The 25,457-nt window shown below is 44.8% G+C and overlaps 1 long non-coding RNA gene across 1 annotated transcript; it reads left to right on the top strand.

Moving 5' to 3' along the window:
• The first annotated feature begins 865 nt into the window (after nt 1–865).
• On the top strand, nt 866–1,702 carry LOC124028655. Its single transcript, XR_006837626.1, has 2 exons — nt 866–907; nt 1,564–1,702. It is a non-coding gene; the product is annotated as an uncharacterized LOC124028655 (long non-coding RNA).
• Nucleotides 1,703–25,457: the final 23,755 nt, after the last annotated feature.

Here is a 25,457-nt window from a genome sequence, read left to right as displayed (position 1 = left end):
ATTGCACACTCCTCAAAACTTGACACATCTGTGGCCATTGTGTTGCGACAAAACTTCAAATTTTAGAGTGGCCTTTATTGTCCTAAGCAAAAGGTGCACCTGTGTATTGATCATGCTGTTTAATTAGCTTCTTTGATATGCCACACCTGTCAGGTGGATGGATTATCTTGGCAGAAATGCTCACTAACAGGGATGTAAACAAATCTGTGCACAAAATTGGAGCGGAATAACCTTTTTTGTGCGTATGGTATCTTTATTTCAGATCATGAAATATGGGACCAACACTGTACATGTTGTGTTTATATTTTTGTTCAGTGTAGTTGGAAAAATGTATATTGTAAGCATAGAATTAAATGTGGAGTGGAGCTTTATAGTTACCGGTGACATCACGTGCCCCGGTACCTTAAATTATTAGGCAATCATTATTTATCCTGAAAAACATTATTTCCATCTTTTTTTCACAAATAAAGAAAATTACTAAAATCCACCCCTGTTGAATCGATAAAACTGTTATCATACTTCAGAAAATGTCTCCTATATCTGCCTTTCCATTACACATGTTACTTTGATATTGCTTTTGTCGAATAAACCGGGTCAATGTAAAATTGCCTAGTGAGTTGGTGATGTATATTTCAAGGCCAAATGTTTCCCAATTAAAATTAAAGTCCCCCCCTCTCTTAACCCCCTCCTCTCTTAACCCCCTCTCCCCCGTCCTCTCCTCAGGCTAAGATAGTGTGGATGAAGAACAAGATGATCATTGGGGAGGATCCTAAATTCTTGATGCAGAACAACCAGGGGGTGTTGACCCTGAACATCAGGAAGCCCGGCCAGTTTGACGGGGCAAGTACTCCTGTAAGGCCATCAACGACCTGGGGAGGACGAGGTGGAGGCAGGCTGGAAGTCCGAGGTACTGGCACACACACACAGTGTCATGCATTCACACATAGACATGCACAACACACACACACACACACACACACTACAACTCCTATCATACTCAGCATGAGACAGACTTTTATTGGCAGTCAATAGTTGTCTAACTAATCATCAGTTATCATCCGTTAAACCCATTATTACAAAGCTGGTCATGGATTCACAATCTATGACTTATGATTATCGCTTGTTGGGAACACTCTGATAGTGTGTCATTTTCCTAACAAGATTACATGTAGAGATTGTGAGTGTATGATTCAGGCAGTTGTACAGAATACAAATCATCATATTATACTGAACAAAAATATAAACACAACCATTTACAGTTACACTTCATAGAAGGAAATCAGTCAATTTAAATAAATTCATAAGGCCCTAATCTATGGATATCACATGATTGGGCAGGGCACAGCCATGGGTGGACTGGAAGGGCATAGGCCCACCCACTTGGGAGCCAGGTGTTTCCCACAAAAGGGCCTGTTACAGAAATGCTCACTAACAGGGATGTAAACAAATTTGTGCACAACATTTAAGAGTAATAACAGAAATGGGACCAACACTTTGGAGATTAAAGTAGGATAAATTCCCCTCTAGCCTCTCTTTCATGGTGAGTTTCTTCTCTGCCCCCAGTCTTAAAGGAGAAGAAAGAAGGAGACGAGGAGAAGAAATGAGTTACAGTGACCGATAGAAACACCAGAGGATACAGTTCTGCAGGAATCATAATGGATTATGTATAACAGGATAGACGTGAATAAATATGATTAGAATAAAAACTGGTGATGTTTTCTAAATATGCTCTATCTCCCCTCTTTTCTTTCTTCCTCTCTCTATCCCTCTCTCTCTCTCTCTCTCTCTTCCTCTCTATCCCTCTCTCTCTCTTTCTTCCTCTCTATCCCTCTCGTTCTCACATCATCACCAGTGCATGTCAAATAACCATATCGGTAATAACTGAATGAATTATGATAATAACAGACCACTGCATTGAGACAAGCTAATTGAGAGTAGTAATAGAGTACCTTCATAATAGCGGAACATTACAGCTCAGAGATGGATTCTTCTTATCTGTGACATGAACCAAACAGTGCAACACACATAAACAGTCATTTACCAAAGCATTGTCAGTGTTGTGTGTAAGGTCCCGAGCGGGTTTATCACGGCTGGTGGAATTTATGATTGTAATTCTGCTAGTGAAAGTGTGTGTGTGTGTGTGTGTGTGTGTGTGTGTGTGTGTGTGTGTGTGTGTGTGTGTGTGTGTGTGTGTGTGTGTGTGTGTGTGTGTGTGTGTGTGTGTGTGTGTGTGTGTGTGTGTGTGTGTGTGTGTGTGTGTGTGTGTGTGCACCTACCCTTCCATCATATTGGTTGCATTAGGTATGGGGATGTAGGGTAGGTAATAGGTATGGGGAGTGTAAGGGTAGGGAATGGAAGGAAGCATTAGGTATGGGGAGTGGAGGGTGGGTAATAGAATGGGGAGTGGAGGGTGGTAATGGGTATGGGGAGTGGAGGGTAGGTAATGGGCATGGGGAGTGGAGTGGAGAGTAGGCAATGGCATGGGGAGTGGAGGAGAGTAGGTAATGGCATGTGGAGGGAGTGGAGAGTAGGTAATGGGTATGGGGGAGTGGAGAGTAGGTAATGGGTATGTGGAGGGAGTGGAGTGGAGAGTAGGTAATGGGTATGGGGGAGTGGAGAGTAGGTAATAGGTATGTGGAGGAGAGTAGGTAATAGGTATGTGGAGTGGAGATAGAGTAGGTATGGCATGTGGAGTGAAAGAGAGCAGGTAATGGCATGGGGAGTGGAGAGTAGGTAATGGGCATGTGGAGGGAGAGTAGGTACGGGGCATGTGGAGGGAGGGTAGGTATGGGTATGTGGAGTGGAGGGCAGGTAATGGGCATGTGAGTGGAGAGTAGGTAATGGGTATGTGGAGTGGAGAGTAGGTAATGGGCATGGGGAGTGGAGAGGAGGTAATGGTATGTGGAGTGGAGAGTAGAGTAGGTAATGGGTATGGGGAGTGGAGAGGAGGTAATGGGTATGGGGAGGGAGGCTAGGGTAATAGGTATGGGGAGTGGAGGGTAGGTATTGGTATGTGGAGGGAATGTAATGGGCATGTAGAGGGTAGGCACTGGCCTGGTGGAGGGTGGTGGTAATCATCTGTGGAGGGTAGGTAATTGGAATGTGTGGATGGTAAGTAACGGCATGTGGAGGGTAGGTAGTGGCATGGGGAGTAGAGTGGAGGGTAGGTACAGGTATGGGGAGTGGAGAGTAGGTAATGGCATGGGGTGGGATTGAGGGTAGGCAATAGGTGTGGGTAGGTTATAGGTATGGGGAGTGTGGTAGATAGGAATTGGGAGTGGAGGGTAGGTAATGGGAATGGGGAGTGGAGTGGAGGGTAGGTATTTTTTTTTTTGTATTATTATTATTATTTTTTTATTATTATTTTTTTTTTCACCTTTATTTAACCAGGTAGGCTAGTTGAGAACAAGTTCTCATTTACAACTGCGACCTGGCCAAGATAAAGCATATCAGTGTGAACAGACAACACAGAGTTACACATGGAATAAACAATTAACAAGTCAATAACACAGTAGAAAAAATGGGCAGTCTATATACAATGTGTGCAAAAGGCATGAGGAGGTAGGCGAATAATACAATTTTGCAGATTAACACTGGAGTGATAAATGATCAGATGGTCATGTACAGGTAGAGATATTGGTGTGCAAAAGAGCAGAAAAATAAATAAATAAAAACAGTATAAACAGTATGGGAATGAGGTAGGTGAAAATGGGTGGGCTATTTTCCTATAGACTATGTACAGCTGCAGCGATCGGTTAGCTGCTCGGATAGCTGATGTTTGAAGTTGGTAAGGGAGATAAAAGTCTCCAACTTCAGCGATTTTTGCAATTCGTTCCAGTCACAGGCAGCAGAGTACTGGAACGAAAGGCGGCCAAATGATGTGTTGGCTTTAGGGATGATCAGTGAGATACACCTGCTGGAGCGCGTGCTACGGATGGGTGTTGCCATCGTGACCAGTGAACTGAGATAAGGCGGAGCTTTACCTAGCATGGACTTGTAGATGACCTGGAGCCAGTGGGTCTGGCGACGAATATGTAGTGAGGGCCAGCCGACTAGAGCATACAAGTCGCAGTGGTGGGTGGTATAAGGTGCTTTAGTGACAAAACGGATGGCACTGTGATAGACTGCATCCAGTTTGCTGAGTAGAGTGTTGGAAGCCATTTTGTAGATGACATCGCCGAAGTCGAGGATCGGTAGGATAGTTTTACTAGGGTAAGCTTGGCAGCGTGAGTGAAGGAGGCTTTGTTGCGGAATAGAAAGCCGACTCTTGATTTGATTTTCGATTGGAGATGTTTGATGTGGGTCTGGAAGGAGAGTTTGCAGTCTAGCCAGACACCTAGGTACTTATAGATGTCCACATATTCAAGGTCTGAACCATCCAGGGTGGTGATGCTAGTCGGGCATGCGGGTGCAGGCAGCGATCGGTTGAAAAGCATGCATTTGGTTTTACTCGCGTTTAAGAGCAGTTGGAGGCCACGGAAGGAGTGCTGTATGGCATTGAAGCTCGTTTGGAGGTTAGATAGCACAGTGTCCAATGACGGGCCGAAAGTATATAGAATGGTGTCGTCTGCGTAGAGGTGGATCAGGGAATCGCCCGCAGCAAGAGCAACATCATTGATATATACAGAGAAAAGAGTCGGCCCGATAATTGAACCCTGTGGCACCCCCATAGAGACTGCCAGAGGACCGGACAGCATGCCCTCCAATTTGACACACTGAACTCTGTCTGCAAAGTAATTGGTGAACCAGGCAAGGCAGTCATCCGAAAACCGAGGCTGTTGAGTCTGCCGATAAGAATATGGTGATTGACAGAGTCGAAAGCCTTGGCGAGGTCGATGAAGACGGCTGCACAGTACTGTCTTTTATCGATGGCGGTTATGATATCGTTTAGTACCTTGAGTGTGGCTGAGGTGCACCCTGTCCCCTGTATGGGGAGTGGTGGGTAGGTAATAGGTGTGGGAGTGGCAGGTAGGGTAGGTTATGGGGAGAGGAGGTAATAGGTATGTGGAGTGGAGGTGTGGGTAGGTCATGTGTATGGGGAGTGGAGGGTAGGTAATGGGTATGGGGTGGAGGGTAGGTAATGGGTATGGGGGTGGAGGGTAGGTAATGGGTATGGGGGTGGAGGGTAGGTAATGGGTATGGGAGTGGAGAGTAGGTAATGGGTGTGGGGAGTGGAGAGTAGGTAATGGGTATGGGAGTGGAGGGTAGGTAATGGGTATGGGAGTGGAGAGTAGGTAATGGGTATGGGGAGTGGAGAGTAGGTAATGGGTATGGGGAGTGGGGAGTAGGTAATGGGTATTGTGAGTGGAGGGTAGGTAATGGGTATGGGGAGTGGAGAGTAGGTAATGGGTATGGGGAGTGGAGAGTAGGTAATGGGTATGGGAGTGGAGTAGGTAATGGGTATGGGGAGTGGAGTAGGTAATGGGTGGAGGGTAGGTAATGGGTATGGGGAGTGGAGAGTAGGTAATGGGTATGGGAGTGGAGAGTAGGTAATGGGTATGGGGAGTGGAGAGTAGGTAATGGGTATGGGGAGTGGAGGGTATGCAATAGGTATGGGGAGTGGAGGGTAGGTAATGGGTATGGGGAGTGGAGGGTAGGTAATGGGTATGGGGAGTGGAGGTATGTAATAGGTATGGGGAATGTAAGGGTAGGGTAGTTAATGAGTATGGGGGAGTGGAGGGTGGTAATGGGTATGGGAGTGGAGTGGAGGGTAGAGTAGGTAATGGGTATGGGGAATGGAGGGTATGGGGAGGTAATAGGTAATGGGTTTGTGGAGGGTAGGTAATGGGTATGTGGAGGGTAGGTGAGGGGAGGTAATAGGTATGGGGAGTGGAGTGGAGGGTAGGGTAGGTAATGGGTATGCAGAGGGTAGGTAATGGGTATGCAGAGGGTAGGTAATGGGTATGGGGAGGTAATGGGTATGGGGAGTGGAGGGTGGGTAATAGGTATGGGGAGTGGAGGTTAGGTAATAGATATGGGGAGTGGAGGGAATGTGGAGTGGAGGGTAGGTTATGGGGAGTGGAGGGAATGTGGAGTGGAGGGTAGGTATGGGGAGTGGAGGGTAGGTAATTGATATGGGGAGTGGAGGGTAGAGTAGGTAAATGGTATGGGGAGTGGAGTGTAGGGTAGGTAATAGTTATGGGGAGTGGGGTGGAGGGTAAGTGATAGGTATGGAGAGTGGAGGGTAGGTAATAGGTATTGGGAGTGAAGGGTATGGTAGGTAATGGGTATGGTGAGTGGAGGGTAGAGTAGGTAATGGGCATGGTGAGTGGAGGGTAGAGTAGGTAACAGGCATGGTAAGTGGAGTGGAGTGGAGGGTAGGTAATGGGTATGGGAGTGGAGGGTAGGTAATGGGTATGGGAGTGGAGAGTAGGTAATGGGTATGGTGAGTGGAGAGTAGCATAGGGTAGGTAATAGGTATGGAGAGGATAGGATAGATTTGGGGGGTGGGTAATAGGAATGGGGAATGGAGGGTAGGTAATAGGTATGGGGAGTAGAGGGTAGGTCATGTATTGGGATAGTAGGGTAGGTAATTGGTATGGGGAGTGGAGGGTAGAGTTGGTAATAGGTATTGTGAGTGGAGGGTAGGTTAGGTAGGTAATAGGTATGGGGAGTGGAGGGTAGGATAGGTAATAGGTATGGGGAGTGGAGGGTAGGTATGTCAATTGGGGGGTAGGGTAGATAATAGGTATGGGGAGTGGAGGGTAGGTATGTCAATTGGGGGTAGGGTAGATAATAGGTATGGGGGAGTGGAGGGTAGGTATGTCAATTGGGGGTAGGGTGAATAATAGGTGTGGGGAGTGCGGCAGGTAATGGGTATGGGGAGTGGAGGGTGGGTAATAGGTATAGGGGAGTGGAGGGTGGGAAATAGGTATGGGGAGTGGAGAATATGTAATGGGTATGGGGAGTGGGGGGTAGGTAATGGGTATGGGGAGGGAGATAGGTAATGGGTATGTGGAGTGGAGGGTAGGAGTATTAATAGGTATGGGGAGTGGAGGGTAGGTAACAGGTGTGGTGGCAGGCAGGGTAGGCTATGGGGAGGGGAGTGGAGTGGAGGTGTGGGTAGGTATTGTGTATGGGAGTGGAGGTTAGGTAATAGATATGGGGGAGTGGAGGGAATGTGATGGTGGAGGGTAGGTTATGGGGAGTGGAGGGAATGTGGAGTGGAGGGTAGGTATGGGGGAGTGGAGGGTAGGCACTGATATGGGGAGTGGAGGGGTAGAGTAGGTAAATTGTATGGGAGTGGAGTGTAGGGTAGGTAATAGTTATGTGGAGTGGGGTGGAGGGTAAGTGATAGGTATGGAGAGTGGAGGGTGGTAATAGGCATTGGGAGTGAAGGGTATGGTAGGTAATGGGTATGGTGAATGGAGGGTAGAGCAGGTAACAGGCATGGTAAGTGGAGTGGAGGCAGGGTATGGTGAGTGGATGTTAGCATAGGGCAGGTAATAGGTATGGAGAGGGCAGGATTAGGATAGGTTTGGGGTGTGGGTAATAGGTATGGGGAATGGAGGGTAGGTAATAGGTATGGGGAGTAGAGGGTAGGTCATATGTATTGGGATAGTAGGGTAGGTAATTGGTATGGGGGAGTGGAGGTAGAGTTGGTAATAGGTATTGTGAGTGGAGGGCAGGTTAGGCAGGCAATAGGTATGGGGAGTGGAGGGTAGGACAGGTACAGGTATGCGGAGTGGAGGAGTAGGTATGTCCAATTGGGGGGTAGGGTAGATGGCCAGGTGTGGGGGTGCGGCAGGTAACAGGTATGCGGAGTAGAGGGTAGGTATGTCAATTGGGGCAGGGTAGATAATAGGTGAGTGCGGTAGGTAATAGGTATGCGGAGTGGAGGGTAGGTATGTCAACTGGGGGTAGGGTAGATAATAGGTATGTGGAGGGGCAGGTAACAGGCATGGGGATGGAGGGTATGTGAAGGGCAGGTATTCGGTATGGGGATTGGGGTGGAGGGTAGTGTAGGTGTGTGGAGGGTAGGTAATAGGTATGGGAGTAGAGGGCAGTGTAGGTGTGTGGAGGGAAGGTAATAATGGGGGAGTGGAGGGTAGGTAATAGGTATGTGGAGGGTAGGTAATAGGTATGGGGATTGGGAGTGGAGGGTAGTGTAGGGGGTGTGGAGGGTAGGTAATAGGTATGGGAGTGGAGGAAGAGGCTCTCAGACCAAAGCCTCTTAGCACTTAGCTGGATACACAGGCTGCGTAAAGGGAGATCACTAGTCAACCATGCGTGTCCCAGCATCATATATCTTAAGAATTACTACTTACTTACAACCAAACTCATACTCACACATATATAGACACTCACGCATACACACACAAATTAGGGTCTCATTAGCATAACACACTTGAGACTAATTAAAGCACCCATCAACACTGCCCTAATTAGCTCTCCCACGTCATTACTGAGCAAACATTACCGCTAATTTAAACACCCGCAAAACAAACACAGCACCGTCTCCGTTGGGAAAGACCGCCGCGCGCCTTGCACACTAAATGAAAGCCTTGCACGGTGCGCTGCAGCCCCAACCAACCAGGCCCCTGGTGGAGCCCGCTATTCATCGGTCTGACAACACAAGAGTTACAATAGATTAAAGTGGAGAGAGCACTGAGAGAGTTTATCAAGTGGGCTGAGTTGTGAGGACTAGGACTATCCATGTCTCTGGGCCTCCTTATGTTTTAATATGCTTTCACTGAGACTTCAGGGCTTAGTTGGCCATCGGACTGACTGACTGTAGCCATGAGTTACCTCAGAGGGAGTGAGAGTATAGTGGCTCAACCACTGAGGACCCTAACACTGACCAGCCCATACAGGATCCTTAGATTGACAGGTCATTAACTACAACTACATCAACCATAGCATCAGGCCAAGCTTCCATATAGACTCCTTATAGCAATGTATTTTTTCTGAAGAAGATACAGTACATTATTGACGGCCTGGCCTACACTATATATAGACCGCTGTACTTAGGTATGGCCGACATAAGGGTCCATATTGAAAGTGAAAGAACTCAAATCTTTTGCCATTGGTTTCATGTTGGTCAAAAGTGAAAATAATGAAGTTTGCACACGTCATTATTTGAACTTGTAAAGGCAGAGGGAAACCCTGTGGCTTTGTTAAGTAGGACATGGTTGTTTTGTAGTAGCTTGGTTTACAGTAGAGCAAAAAACATTTAACTTTAGAACTAGCTCCACTGTATGCTCCATCGAAGTGCATGTGTGATTCTAAATAGCTCTCCTTTGTTTTTTAAATGTTTCTATTTATGAAATCAGCGTTTTAAGTGTTTCTGATTTAAAGCACAGAGCAGCTATGATAATGTGATCTAAAAGTGTAGGTAAACAACTCCTTGAAACACTACAAACAAAGGAGATGTAACATGGAACCAATGCTTCATCTGAGCTTTCTCACCATTTCACACTCTCTGATGTCACTTTCTGTTGCTAAGCAATCAAACTAATTGTACCTACTGGGACAACATTTGCAAGCTTTCACATATTTTCAATATTTAAAAAATAAAATAATTTTAATACATGGGGAACCTACACCCCCATCCCCCCTCTCTCTTTCTCTCTCTCACGCACACACACACATTGTGTTTTTTTGTGAGTTCGGGGGAAAAAAGTGGCTTTGAAGAGAAATAATGCATTTTGTTTTGCTTCTCACAGTGACACACCTCAAGGCTTTTAAAGTTTGAGATTCCTGAATTAATAATGAATAATTAATGATGAAACCAGGCCACTGCAGCCCAGGAGTAGACCAGAATCTCTATCATCATCCCAATATTAGCATAGCTCCTTCTCACACAGCTAGAGACAGAGAGACATCTTCAGAGAGAGTGACAGACAGACTAACCCAGGGGAGAGAGAGAGCGAGATGGGGTTGAAACAGAGAGGTGTTCAGAAGAGACAGAGCTCCTGAAACAGTGAGATGGAGAGAACTATAATTATGCCACTAATTATACATGCAATCACAGAGTTGGAGGAAAGAGAGAGAGGGAGAGGAGGAGGGGAGAAGAAGCAGGGGAGGGAGCGAGTCTCCACCGTGTAATTACAGTATAAGAACCAAATGAGTCACAGAGGAGGAAACACAGGAACATCATACAGTACAGCTCATCCACCTATACATAGTCCACTCTCTCTTACCAATTACAGCATAGATACTCTAACACAATCCATGTTCAGTTGCTAAAACACACACACACACACACACACACACACACACACACACACACACACACACACACACACACACACACACACACACACACACACGTGCACATACAGTACCGGTCAAAAGTTTGGACACACCTACTCATTCAAGGGGTTTTCTTTATTTTTACTATTTTCTACATTGTAGAATAATAGTGAAGACATCAACACTATGAAATAACACACAGGGAATCATTTATTAACCAAAAGTGTTCAAATAAATCAAAATATATTTTATATCTGAGATTCTTCAAGGTAGCCACCCTTTGCCTTGATGACAGCTTTACACACTCTTGGCATTCTCTTCAACCAGCTTCACCTGTAATGCTTTCCAACCCCGTCTTCAAGGAGTTACCCCATATGCTGAGCACTTGTTGGCGCCTTTTTTCTTTGTTCTGCGGCCCAACTCATCCCAAACTATCTCAATTGGGTTGAGGTCGGGTGATTGTGGAGTCCTCAGGTCATCTGATGCAGCACTCCATCACTCTCATCTTGGCCAAGTAGCCTGGAGGTGTGTTAGGTCATTGTCCTGTTGAAAAACAAATGATAGTCCCACTGAGCGCAAACCAGATGGGATGGCATATCGCTGCAGAATGCTATGGTAGCCATGCTGGTTAAGTTTGCCTTGAATTCTAAATAAATCACAGACAGTGTCACCAGCAAAGCACCCCCACACCATCACACCTCCTCTTCCATGCCTCATGGTGGGAACCACACATGCGAAGATCATCTGTTCACCTACTCTGCATCTCACAGACACGGCAGTTGGAGCCACAAATCTCAAATTTGGACTCATCAGATGAAAGGACAGATTTCCACCAGTCTAATGTCAATTGCTTGTGTTTCTTGGCCCAAGCAAGTCTCTTCTTATTATTGGTGTCCTTTAGTAGTGGTTTCTTTGCAGCAATTCAACCATGAAGGCCTGATTCACACAGTCTCCTCTGAACAGTTGATGTTGAGATGTGTCTGTTACTTGAACTGTGTGAAGCATTTATTTGGGCTATAATTTCTGAGGATGGTGATTAACTTTAATAAACTTATCCTCTGCAGCAGAGGTAACACTGGGTCTTCCTTTCCTGTGGCGGTCCTCATGAGAGCCAGTTTCATCACAGCGTTTGATGGTGCGACTGCATTTGAAGAAACTTTCCAAGTTCTTTACATTTTCCAGACTGACCGACCTTCATGTCTTAAAGTAATGATGGACTGTCATTTCTCTTTGCTTATTTAAGCTGTTCTTGCCATAATATGGACTTGGTCTGTTACCAAATAGGGCTATCTTCTGTATACCACCCTACCTTGTCACAACACAACTGGTTGAGATTCAAGCATTAAGAAGGAAGAAATTCCACAAATGAACTTTTAACAAAGGCACACCTGTTAATTGAAATCCATTACAGGTGACTACCTCAGGAAGCTGGTTGAAGAATGCCAAGAAGTGTGCAAAGCTGTCATCAAGGCAACTTTGAAAGAATCTCAAATATAAAATCTATTTTGATTTATTTAACACTTTTGGTTACTACATGATTCCATATGTATTATTTCATAGTGTTGATGTCTTAACTATTATTCTACAATGTAGAAAATAGTACAAATAAAAAGAAAATCCCTTGAATGAGTGAGGTGATTCCAAACGTTTGACTGGTACAGTACATGTGCATTCACACGAGCACACAAGCATACATTCATAACCAATAGCTCAAAACAAGATGCAAGACTGAAAAATAAACAGCCAGGTTGTAGGTCTATCCGTGTCCTGAGGACATCGGGAAATACCCCGTCAAAGCCGGGCCACTAGCGGTAACAGTGAGCGCTATTACCATCAAGTAACGTCACCCCGCTCCTCCGCTCTCTCCACTGGCTTCCAGTTGAAGCTCGCATCCGCTACAAGACCATGGTGCTTGCCTACGGAGCTGTGAGGGAAGCGGCACCTCAGTACCTCCAGGCTCTGATCAGGCCCTACACCCAAATAAGGGCACTGCGTTCATCCACCTCTGGCCTGCTCGCCTCCCTACCACTGAGGGAGTACAGTTCCCGCTCAGCCCAGTCAAAACTGTTCGCTGCTCTGGCTCCCAATGGTGGAACAAACTCCCTCACGAGCCAGGACAGCGGAGTCAATCACCACCTTCCGGAGACACCTGAAACCCCACCTCTTTAAGGAATACTTAGGATAGGATAAAGTAATCCTTCTCACCCCCCCCCCCTTAAAATATTTAGATGCACTATTGTAAAGTGGCTGTTCCTGTATGTCATAAGGTGAATGCACCAATTTGTAAGTCGCTCTGGATAAGAGCGTCTGCTAAATGACTTAAATGTAAATGTAAGTAATCTTGGGTCAGAAGGTTGCGTGTTCGATCCCAGTCGTGGACACTGGCTTTTTATTTGACGTTTTAACCTTTCCCAAATCTTAACCCTTACCTTAACAGTTCAGGAATGAGTGTCTAAACTTAACTTCAAAATGAGATGTTTGGAAATGGAACATAGAGAAGCAGGAGCGACAAAAACACTTTGAAATGTGATGTTTGGTGCAACTTTGGCGTTTGGAGAATGTAGATGACCATCTAAGGCAAGTCAGTTAAGAACAAATTCTTATTTTCAATGACGGCCTAGGAACAGTGGGTTAACTGCCTGTTCAGGGGCAGAAGGACAGATTTTTTTGTTTGAGGAATCTTGGAGTGTTATCATTCAAATGAACTGAGGAGCTGTTTCTGCAAGGACAGGACGTACTTCTGGACGGGTAAGTGCTAATGCCGTTTTATGAAATATAAACATATATATATATATTATATATATAAAAAATAAATATATATATATATTTTTGCAATGAAATGTGTAGTTTGTTTTTGTGTGTGTGTGTTGGTTTGTTTGGGTGTGTGTGTGTGTGTGTGTATGTATCTATGGATATATATATACACTAACAATGGCGGAGTTGAATGGGACACCTTAGTGACTGTTCCCTCTGCTCTATACAATCAATACATATCTGTTTATTTTTTATGTGATGATAAAGGCTCATACAATACAAATATTTTAATGTTTTCTTTCACAGTGATAGCGACTCCGACTGGCAGGCCCCGGTGCAAATCTGCCGCTATATAGTTATAGGTCATTTCACCAATTCAGCCACTTGGGTACATTTGGGCAACTTGTGTGTGGGACACCTGGGTGACTTCATGCTAAAATGCCATGTAGCTCACCCATTCCTGAAAGTTATCAGTCTGAAACTCTGCACACCTACAGTTGCCCTCTTGTGTTATCCATCAAAATGATCTCCAGCATCCCTATCTGACTGTGTGGCTATTCTAGTACATGTAATAATAATACATGTGAAAAGATGATACTACAACAATAAAAAACAGAAAACATATGCTCTTTCTTTCTCTTTTCTTCCACCAGACCTACTGTGTTATTTTCTCCTACATTCAATTGTGTGACTGGAAAGGAAAGGACAACTTTGTGTTTATACTTGGACAAGTTGGAGAATGTAGCATTTTCAAACAACTGACAGCAATCTAGAGCCATAATCATTATGCCTAATTCTATGTAAGAAAAATAGGTATATTTAGGTATAGGAATATTTTTCTGCATAGGTTATCTAAACATACCTCTTTACCTATTCAATTGTCATTTTAATTAATGATGCTTTTCATGCCTTAGGAGTTGCCACACTGGTACAGTGCCTTCAGAATGCATTCATACCCCTGATATATTCCACATTGTGTTGTGTTTCAGCCTGAATTCAAAATTGATTAAATCTTTTTTCTCCCACAATGTACACATCATAATGACAAAGTGAAAACATGTTTTTAGAAATGTTTGCAAATGTATTTTAGGTTATTGGTCACCTACAAACAAGCAAGATTTCTGTCTCTCACAGACCTGTAACTTTCTTCTTTAAGAGGCTCCTTGTCCTCCACTCGTTACCTGTATTAATGGCACCTGTTTGAACTTGTTATCAGTATAAAGACACCTTTCCACAACTTTTTCTTTGCAAATTAATTAATTAAAATCCTACAATGTGATTTTCTGGATTTTTCTCATTTTGTCTGTCATAGTTGAAGTGTACCTATGATGAAATTACAGGCCTCTCGTCTTTTTAAGTTGGAGAACTTGCACAATTGGTGGCTGACTAAATACTTGTTTGCCCCACTGTATAACATGATGCAGCCATCACTATGCTTGAAATGATGATAAAATGTGGACTTACATTTAGTAATTAATTTAGCGTTAACCAGTGATAGCAGACACCCACATAGAGGATGTTTGGCGGTGTCGTAACTACGTTGGAGCCGTCAAATCAGTGACCTTGCAGGGGTCCAGAGGAACTGCATTACGCCAGTGAGCCACACCCGCCCCACTAGCATTAGAAGTTCTGAATGAGAAAGTTGAAAAAAATTCTACAAAATAATCGTAATCAAGGTGTAAATTACATCTCACATTTCAGTGTTCAAACTTGTAAACAATGCTGCATGGGATTTCTCTGTGCGGCCACTGGCAATGTCCACTTTAGGTATAATTCAGGAGCCGCTTGTGGATTTGACAGTTCTAACGCAGTTCCACCTCAGACACTACTAAAACAACCACTGTGGATGTCGGCTAAAGCGGATCTGACTGAATAGAGCCCTTTCAACCTGAAAATGTTTAAAACAGGACAAATCTGAGGGGCACATGCCTTTGTGCCCCCTATGGGCATGAAGCCACTGCGTGTGTGTGTCCCCGTCTGTCTGTGTGTATTTGTTGTGCATCTGTGTGTGTCTCTGTGAGCGTGAGTTTCCTCATGATATCATCCCCCGTTCTTCTCTATCTCAAAACGGCTCTCATAAAGTCCCTGCCTGACTTCCAGATCCTTGAATGTAAAACTCAGTCTTTTCATGGCCGTGGTTGTGCTTCAGCCTGTATCAATCATCTCTCTCATTACTGCGGCCCAACCCACTCACTCCCTTCCCCAGAGTCCAGGAGCTGGTTGAACCACCTACTAATCTCTGCACTTTGGGAGATAGGGCTTGTTCTCATGGGCCCCACAGCACTAGAAAACCACTGTGTGCTCAATTCCATTTGCTTACTCTCTGCCCATCTTCAAAGACCCAGATAACTGAATATACCTTTTATTCATTTCAAGGCTTGGTAATTATTTTTTTCTCTCTCTCACCGTATAAATCCTGAGCAGGTCTTTGGGGAATTGACTTGTGAATAAAGTGCTTTCATCTGCAGTATGTTTATTACTGTGTTCTGTTATATGTAGTATTACTGGGGTACTTTACTAATGATTCATATTCTCACTACATTTCTATTCATGTTATTTGATGAAGAGTAAAAACTGATGTGCTTTTTATTCTGTTTCTGATTGGTGTTTTTTCTTGGGGACACTTGCGTTTTAGGTGAGTGAACTCATCTGCTATCACAGACTGGCAGAAGGAAAACGCCCGGAGGCCTTTTCATTAAAACAATTACGCTAATTACACTTTACTGGCTGTGGGGGAATGGAAATGCTTTTATTTTAAGACAGAGCGGGAGAGAAAAGAACAAACGATTGAAAATGAAAAGGTTGGGGGAAGCACAGGGATATTCCCCCTCTATTTTCTCTCTCCCCTTCTCTCTTTCTCCCCACTTCTCTTCCTCTCAAATTATTACACGTTTTTATCTGTACATTTTAGACTGTGAGTAAAGAGAGTGATGTCATTAGTAGTGTTATTAGGTTCCCCATGTGTGTATAATCAGGGTCTTACAATCAGATCCAGGAGATAAAATCACAGCCTGCGAAAGCGTCTTAACAGCAGTAAGATATCCATTATATCCAACGAATCTGAAGTAGGCCAGATTAGATTTCACACTTTTGACAGCTGGTCTTTTTGGGGCTTTTGAAGTCAAGTCACTGAGAGCATTGTCTGTATCTGTGTTCTTCTTCTGTAGGAGACATCTTTTTACATTGCTAGTTTCACCGTCACAATCAAAGCCCTAATATGAAAGAAACTCCTCTTACATCAACCAAACTGAAAAAATGATCTCTTTGATGGTTGCTAGACGCTAACTCTGCAGCGGTAGTCATGGGATCAAGCTATGCAGAGACTTACTCAGGATTGCATGGTTTAGAAACTCCAAAGTATTACTGTTGAAGAGCCTCCTCGAAGCAATTAGCCATATGTAACCATGATGTGCTGGCTGTATCCTGGCCCTGGCCATCCATTCCCAGTGCTACACTATCCCACCTCCCATCTATTAAGCCCAGTAAATGAGGTACTAAATATGTTTGACTGGGTGAACCCTGTGGTGAGAGCCATTTGGCCTAAAACGCCTGTATACTTTATGTGCTATCTGGATATAGTAAGTGCGCATCACTTGGCTCTGACATAAACCATCCGGTCTCCAACACATATGGTTTACCATGGACTATGGGTATGATTTGGCTTTTTTCTCTTTCCCTCTCGCTCTTTGTCTCTGGTCATTGGTTCATGGTGTTGGTCCGTTGTGTGCTCTGTGCCAATCCCACCTGTAGCCAGGAGAGGGCTGCTCAGGCAGGCAGGTCTGGATGGATCCACGTTGCTCAGCTTCACATAGGAAGTGCAGCAGCAGCACTGTTCACGGTTCACGTGATAAAGAGAGAGACTGCATGCTATAAGCCAGGGTGAGAGGCAGGAACCCAGGGGGAGGAGTTAGACAGACAGACAGACAGACAGACAGACAGACAGACAGACAGACAGACAGACAGACAGACAGACAGACAGACAGACAGACAGACAGACAGACAGACAGACAGACAGACAGACAGACAGACAGACAGACAGACAGACAGACAGACAGACAGACAGACAGACAGACAGACAGACAGACAGACAGACAGACAGGTCAGTATGTTCTTGCGTAACACTTGAGAAGAGTCAAGGTGCAGGGAGAAAGGAGGGGAGGATTGGGAACACAAACATAATCATGCTTAGCTCACATGGCAGGTAGACAGCAGAAGGCATATACTCTCACACTTATGCAAACCGGCTTACATGCTCACTCTAACACTCTGGAGACATTTGCACATGCTCACCAACACACAACTGTCACTTGCCGATTTCTTGCACATGCTTACACAAACACACACACACACACACACTAGTTGACTGGATGAAATAGCAACACAGTGCCGATATGGAGGGAGCGAGAGAGAGGGGAGGGAGGATGGGAGAAAAGGAGGTAGAGAGGGGGATGAATGCAGCAGTTTTGAAAGAAGCGTTTGGCTCAATTCAAATAGTTGCCATGGTTTCAAGATGTTTCCATGGAAACACAAGCTGCCAATAAAATGAATTTGAACTGAATCTTTGCAGGAGATGGCAGGAAGGTGAGAGACGGGTAGAGGATAGGATGGCAACAAGGGGGAAAGAGAGGGGTACATCAGACCCTCAGACAGACTGAGCCCCTATGAATACAACAGTCACTTCACCGGGTTGAGGGTGTGGGCGTAGGGGAAAGGGCGGAGGTGGGGTGGGAGTTTCAGGTAACAAGGAAGAGAATAACAAAAACAAGGCACGCTATGGAAGCAAAGGGGGTTAGAGTGGACTATTTTAGGCCACAGGTTGTCATAGTAACAGTGGCCTCACAGCAGAGGTGTGTGTGTGATGTGAGGTGTACAATCATGATGTTCCATGCTTTAACGGCTCCTCTAAGTACAGAACAAGGCCTTTAATGTCTACTCAGTCAGTCAGCACGTCTGCTTTCGTTCCCCATGCTCTTTGCATCTTCTTCCCTCACTCTCTCTCTCTTTTCTCTGTCTCACTATACCTCTCCCTGCTTTCACTTCTTTCTCTCTCTCACTGTCTCTCTACCTCTCCTTCTCTCTGTAGGACAGAGGTATTCCCACATTTCTCGGTCACCATGGTAACACTGCAGCAAGCAAGAAGAGAGGCCGCAAGAGGAAGGGGAGGGGAGGGAGGAGGCTGGGGATGTGTGAACAATGCTAATGCTACTTCACTGATCATTGATTGTGTATTCCCCCTTCTCTCTCTCTCTCTCTCTCTCTCTCTCTCCCTCTCCCTCTCCCTCTCCCTCTCTCTCTCTCTCCCTCTCTCTCTCTCTCTCTCTCTCTCTCTCTCTCTCTCTCTCTCTCTCTCTCTCCCTCTCTCTCTTTCCACCTCTTTGTATCCTCATTACTCTCTTCATTTGACTGTGTCCCTCTACCTGTGGTTTTAAAAGCCAATCTTTAAATAGTGCTGTCATTGTTATCATTATTGGGTCATTTAGCAGACTTCTGTATCCAGGGCAACGTGGAGAAGTGACATTGATTCCTTGGTTAATACAAATATAGACAGAGTCCATCAACATCCCTAGGAGTCATTATCAGTCTGATGGTGAAACTGTCCCATCCCACTATACATAAGGCCATCTCATTACACCACCAGTCCAGGAGTAAACAGGTGTGTGTGTGTGTGACCTCAGGGGGTGTATAAACAGTGATGCTAATGTGTTAATGCTAGCAGGGCAAGCATAGCATATCACACACCAGTAGCAGCAGAGGCCCCTGGGCTTGCGGGAGCAGAGAGCCAGGCAGGCAGGTATACAGCCATCCATCCAGGCAGGTATACAGGCAACCAGCCAAGCAGGCAGGCAGGTATACAGGTAGGGAGCCAGGCAGGCATGTATGCAGGCAGGCAGGTATACAGACAGCCAGGTTTACAGGCAGGCAGGAATACAGGCAGGCAGGTTTACAGGCAGCCAGCCAGACAGGTTTACAGGCACACAGCCAGGAAGGCAGGTATACAGGCAGCCAGCTGCAGCAGAGCCTGTCTAAGAGGGCTGAGGCTGACTCAATACACCAGGTAGTGGAGTGAAGTAAATAAGAGCCAGTCTCTCAGGATGCTTCACACAGGTGTCCACCGCTGCAGGCTCCACTAGTGGCTTTACGTCCTGTAGTTAGTTAGCCTACCTGCTGTTCTCTCACACTCAGGCACACATGTGTGGACATATGGACACACACACACAGTCTTCAGGACCACATTGTAATAATAATAATAATAATATATGCCATTTAGCAGACGCTTTTATCCAAAGCGACTTACAGTCATGTGTGCATACATTCTACGTATGGGTGGTCCCAGGGTCTGCTGCCTGTCATTACTCTGCAGCTAATCAATGGATTGAAGGTATTGATTAGAGGTTCACCTCTCCATCTCCACCTCACCATGGCTCCACAGCCCCAAGTCACTCACTGGTGCCACACTTTCAACCAGTTGACATTGAACCGTTTGATCTGCTGTGTATAGAGATTGCCTACCCTCAGTACATACAGTATATAATGCAGCCCAGCCACACTGTATACTGTATCTGCATGTCAATCACCACAGTAAATTACACTGTGTGCAGCAATCCACTCACTGTCAATTCACCATTTGTGTGTTTGTTTGTGCTGTATCTACGTTGATCTAGCCAATAAGTTGTCTCATCCATGTCAATCATCACTAATGTATAGGAAATCTGTGTGCGCCGGTACCCATAATTCTACAGGGCGTGCGACAAGCCGTTTGTCGATTGCCTGTCTAGTGTAGATATTAATGTGTTCATAGCCGGGTGTGTGTGTTCGGATGTTTACCAGTTGTTCTCTGTTCTAGTCTGGAATGCTGAATATGAGAGATAATTATCCTATCACACAGATAACAACAGTGTCAAATCCTCTGTCTGCAACACTCCTCCGTGGTCTCCTCAGTCAGAGCCCTGCCTGTCACACGGCTTCAGGATTTGGGGAGCCATGGAAACAGACGTGTGGATGAGTAGCTGTCAGTGTCACTGGGGTCTGTGCTGAAGCCGTGTGTTCTGTCATACTGTGATGAAAGTCAACAGTCCGTACAACTCTTCCTGCCATCTACTTTCAAGGGCTCTTTACCACACAGTCACAGTCACACACGCGTTGGCTGGTAGTGTTGTGTTATGTTGACTCTGGCTGTGTGGCGTGGAGTGCAAACTGTGAACATATGTCTGCCTTCACATAAAGACGTCTCTTCATGCATAGCTGTGCGTGAAATTTGGTCCCTTGATAAACTCCTATAGATATTGCATGTCATGTGTTCTCTTTTCTACATTTACTGGTATACGTTCTGTCACAATGATATTTATAATATATGAACCTGTCGGAGCTGCATGTGGGTAGAAAACATGCAGCTTGTTGAGATCTGAATATATGAATGTGTTTGTACTCTCTTAGAAAAAGGGTTCCAAAAGGGTTATTCGGCTGTCAACATAGGAGAACTAGTTTCCGTTCCACATAGAACCCTTTTTGTGAAAAGGGTTCTACATGGAACCCAAAAGTGTACTACCTGGAACAAACAAAAAATATTCAAAGGGTTCTCATATGGGGACAGCCGAAGAGCCCTTTTAAGTTCTAGATTGCCCCTTTTTTTCTAGGAGTGTGTGTGTGGGTGGGTGTGTGTGTTTATATACTGTCCTCTATGTCCAGTCATCAGATATTGTGCTTGTACATTGTATGTGTCATGTGCTTGGTGTGTCATCTTGTCACCTCTCTCTCCCTCTCTCTCTCACTCACTTTCTCTGTCTCCTCTCACTCTCTCCTGCTCCATGCTTTCTAATCAATAAGTCCTCTCTCGACGTCGATTACCCTCTTCCCCCACAGGAAAACAAATGTCCTTCCACAGGACAAACGGAGGAAAGTGAAAAGAGAGGGAGGAAAGCGAGAGAGAATAATTTAGCAAAAATACTGTAAACGTGATAAAATAGCTAAACAACTGTCCGTGCCACCCCGGAGGAAGGGAGGAGAGGAGGAGAGGTGAGAAAGAGGGGGACATTGAAAGGGTAGTTATGGGATGGATGATTACCTCCTGTCTCCAAGGTTACACTTTACAACTGTATCACCGCAGAGCGAGCAGGGAGGGAGGAGGGGGTGACATGGACAGTCCATCACAGGGGACTGAAATAAAGAAGGCACCTTCCTCTGATACTGACCTTCACATTAACGCTGGTCATGACCTCCAGACTAAAACACCATGGTACCTGCGTCACATTCAACATGGCTAACCCTAACCATGACCAGCAGACCAGAAACCAAACAGAAACGATGGGAAGGAGAGGGATGGTGAGAAATGGGTGATATGACAGACCTCAATAAGAGGAAGAGAAAACGCTTAGATTCCAGCCAACTGCAAGAATTGACCTTTTAAAAAGCCCCCCAAAAAGGAAACTTGTTTGCTTCTCTCTGTCCCCTCCTCCCTCTCAGACCACTATCCATCTCCTCTGTGTCCTTTCCTCCTCTCTCCTCATCCTTCCATCAGTTTCTATTTTCCTTTGCGGTCAACTCGGTTAAAACTCCTTCAAACCCGACAGAAATGATTCTCACCGCAAAATGAATAAGGAGCTAATGGTTGGAATGAGTTACATTTACTGCAATGTTCAGTTCTATTACATACGAAGAGCCTGGATTTCACACAGTCTGTTTTTAATCTTAAATAAGTAGCCGCTGCTGTACCCTTGAGTCATGCAGATCCCACCATCAGAGAGCTGAAAATGATCATTGTTAGGATTGTTTTGCATAATCTATTCAGTGTGACCGTGTACTGCACCATACAGTAGGTAAGATGTATGCTATGGGAGTGATGTATAGCATCAGTAATTTGAAGGGCATGTTCACACACAAGACTCCCATGATTAAACTGCTTGTTGTTTTTTTACTTACCTGGATTACTGCACATCTACAGATCCAGAGATAGATACAAGGAATACATGCAGACTCACAAGGGCATACTGAAGACGCATGCACAAGAAGCAACCCGCAAACAAATGTAAAATTATATGTTTAAATACACACATATGGATATGCACAGCACATACGGTATGCAAAGCAGGCCACTGGTTTTTAGCTAAATTTCTTCTCACACAAACACGCACCCTTGGGTTAGCCAAGTATTATTACCCTGTGAGTCCATAGCATTCAGAAGTTGACCCTTTGGCTAACCTTCAGCACCAGCCAGCACGAGAGCAGTGTATACCGCAGGCTGAAAACTGTGACACTCACAGACTCACAGACTCACAGACTCACAGACTCACAGACTCACAGACAGACAGACAGACAGACAGACAGACAGACAGACAGACAGACAGACAGACAGACAGACAGACAGACAGACAGACAGACAGACAGACAGACAGACAGACAGACAGACAGACAGACAGACAGACAGACAGACAGACAGACAGACAGACAGACAGACAGACAGACAGACAGACAGACAGACAGACAGACAGACAGACAGACAGACAGACAGACAGACAGACGACAGACAGACAGACAGACAGACAGACAGACAGACAGACAGACAGACAGACAGACAGACAGACAGACAGACAGACAGACAGACAGACAGACAGACAGACAGACAGACAGACAGACAGACAGACAGACAGACAGACAGACAGACAGACAGACAGACAGACAGACAGACAGACAGACAGACAGATCGCAGGCGGTGGTCAGCCATTAGGGTCAAAATACACACCCGCAGCCAGCCAGTCCACAGCCATACTGTAGTGTCAAATCAGCTTTAACACACTGACATAACGCCTTGCCTTTTAAACACACACACACACACACTATGGTACATACGCATACGCACTATGGTACACACACACTATGGTACACGCACACACTATGGTACACACTATGGTACACACACACTATGGTACACACTAAAAACAGATGCACTCAAAAGGAGAACAAATATTTGACATATACATTGAAGAATTACATAGTTCAAACAAAAAACCCACACATATTTAAATCTTACATTTCTAATTTGTATACACTGAGATTATACACACTCAATCAGATACAGATACAGCTGAAGTCGCAAGTTTACATACACTTTAGCCAAGTACATTTAAACTCAGTTTTTTACAATTCCTGACATTTAATCAGAGTAAAAATTCCCTGTCTTAGGTCAGTTAGGATCAACACTTTATTTTAAGAACGTGAAATGTCAGAATAATAATAATAATAGTATTTCAGCTTTTATTTCTTTCATCACATTCCCAGTGGGTCAAGTTTACATACACTCAATTAGTATTTGGTAGCATTGCCTTTAGATTGCTTAACTTGGGTCAAACGTTTTGGGTAGCCTTCCACAAGCTTTCCATAATAAGTTGGGTGAATTTTGGTTGCTCGCACACACTTTTTCAGATCTGCCCACAAATTTTCTATGGGACTGAGATCAGGGCTTTGTGATGGCCACTCCAATACCTTGACTTTGTTGTCCTTGAGCCATTTTGCCACAACTTTGGAAGTATGCTTGGGGTCATTGTTCATTCGGAAGACCCATTTGCGACCAAGCTTTAACTTCCTGACTGATGTCTTGAGATGTTGCTTCAATATATCCACATCATTTTCTTACCTCATGATGCCATTTATTTTGTGATGTGCACCAGTCCCTCCTGCAGCAAAGCACCCCCACAACATGATACTGCCACCCCCGTGCTTCAGGGTTTGGATGGTGTTCTTCGGCTTACAAACATCCCCCTTTTTCCTCCAAACATAATGATGGTCATTATGGCCAAACAGTTCTATTTGTGTTTCATTAGACCAGAGGACATTTCTCCAAAAAGTACTATCTTGGTCCCCATGTGCAGTTGAAAACCGTAGTCTGGCTTTTTTATGGCGGTTTTGGAGCAGTGGCTTCTTCCTGGCTGAGCAGCCTTTCAGGTTATGTCGATATAGAACTCGTTTTACTGTGGCTATAGATACTTGTGTACCTGTACCAGCATCTTCACAAGGTCCTTTGCTGTTGTTCTGGGATTGAGTTGCACTTTTCGCAGCAAAGTACGTTCATCTCTAGGAGACAGAACGCTTCTCCTTCCTGAGCGGTATGACGGCTGCGTGGTCCCATGGTGTTTATACTTGCGTACTAAGGACGAACCAGACTTGCAGAGGTCTACATTTTCTTCTGAGGTCTTGGCTGATTTATTTTATATTTTCCCATGATGTCAAGCAAAGAGGCACTGAGTTTGAAGGTAGGCCTTGAAATACATCCACAAGTACACCTCCAATTGACTCAAATAATGTCATTTAGCCTATCAGAAGCTTCTAAAGCCATGAGATAATTTTCTGGAATTTTCCAAGCTGTTTAAAGGCACAGTCAACTTAGTGTATGTAAACTTTTGACCCACTGGAATTGTGATACAGTGAATTATAAGTTTAAAAATCTCTGTCAACAATTGTTGGACAAATGACTTGTGTCATGCACAAAGTAGATGTCATAACCTACTTGCCAAAACTATAGTTTGTTAACAAGACATTTGTGCAGTGGTTGAAAAACGAGTTTTAATGACTCCAACCTAAGTGTATGTAAACTTCTGACTTCAACTGTACTCTCTCTGAGACATTCAAACTTCACTTGTCACTCAAAATAACGACCAGCATCTCAATGGGGATTATGTGACAAAAACAACATAATTTTTATTCCATACATGTCTGTGTGGCACATGAACAGAGGTTGAATGATCTGAAAAAGATTAGGCACGGAACCTTTAAGCAGAACAAATGACCCCTCCTCCACACACACGTGACATGTTTCCAGTGTTAATACAGACACTCATGGTTAGAACAGGCTAGAACAGAGCCATAAGAAAGAATCACGAGAACAACCATAGTCAATATTGCAGAAGAAAAGAAGAAGCGAACCAAAAGAGCAGATGGAGTCTGTTTAATTAAACAGAGGGAAGGAAATATCTCAAGTGTTGGCTTGTTGTAGTGTTCATTTTCCCTTTTTTCCTGAGAGAGGGTTAGGGTTGAAGTAACGCGTGTGTGTGTGTGTGTGTGTGTGTGTGTGTGTGTGTGTGCGTGCGTGCGTGCGTGCGTGCGTGCGTGCGTGTGTTTCAGAGCGAGGCAGGGACAGGTAGGGACTGATGCTTTATCTACATTTCTGAGGGACAGGGTGAGAAAAGGGAGACAAGGAGAAGGGGGTAAGTCAGCCATGCTCCTTCACTTCCTGTGGGTGAGGATTGGAGTCATCGGCCCCTCCAGCACTGGTTGACATATAAGCACCGCAGCGTTCCCCCTCATGTCCCTCTCTCTTCTTCACACACACACAGAGATGCACACATTACATGCTCTTACACACGTTGCACACACATGCTCTTATTTATACCCAAGCACACCGCACACATTCATAAACACACAACTGTGCACAAGCACATATAGACAGGCACACACACTCGTACACACACAGATATACACAAATACAGTGTATATACACACAGATACAGTGTAGCATACCC

Source organism: Oncorhynchus gorbuscha, unplaced genomic scaffold (genome assembly GCF_021184085.1).
Source record: "Oncorhynchus gorbuscha isolate QuinsamMale2020 ecotype Even-year unplaced genomic scaffold, OgorEven_v1.0 Un_scaffold_4596, whole genome shotgun sequence".
Taxonomy (NCBI): Eukaryota; Metazoa; Chordata; class Actinopteri; order Salmoniformes; family Salmonidae; genus Oncorhynchus; species Oncorhynchus gorbuscha.
The sequence above is the reverse complement of the archived record's forward strand: the minus strand, read 5'-3'. Positions and strand labels throughout refer to the sequence as shown.